We start from the raw sequence: 300 nt of genomic DNA, 5'->3' as shown, positions 1-300 counted from the left end.
GGGTGGGAGGGGGAGAGGGGAAAATAAAAGAAAATATAAATATCTAATTAGAATTTCCCAGACATCCTCGCAATGCCTTCCTCTCGACTCATCCAAAAACGTCTGGAGAATTTCAGCCAACGCTTCCTGTCCCGTTAGCGTGTTTTTTTTTTTGGGCTCCTTGTTTATTCTCATATCGGTGAGTCGTTCATTACAGGTGCACAGGAGTCACGTTGAGGCTTTTTTCAGTTATTTCGGTCCGGCGTGTCACGGGCGCGCGGGGCAGGATCGAGGGGCGAGATCGGCGGATGCTTTTTCATT

Source organism: Penaeus monodon, chromosome 19 (assembly GCF_015228065.2).
Source record: "Penaeus monodon isolate SGIC_2016 chromosome 19, NSTDA_Pmon_1, whole genome shotgun sequence".
In the NCBI taxonomy this organism is placed as follows: Eukaryota; Metazoa; Arthropoda; class Malacostraca; order Decapoda; family Penaeidae; genus Penaeus; species Penaeus monodon.
The sequence above is the reverse complement of the archived record's forward strand: the minus strand, read 5'-3'. Positions refer to the sequence as shown.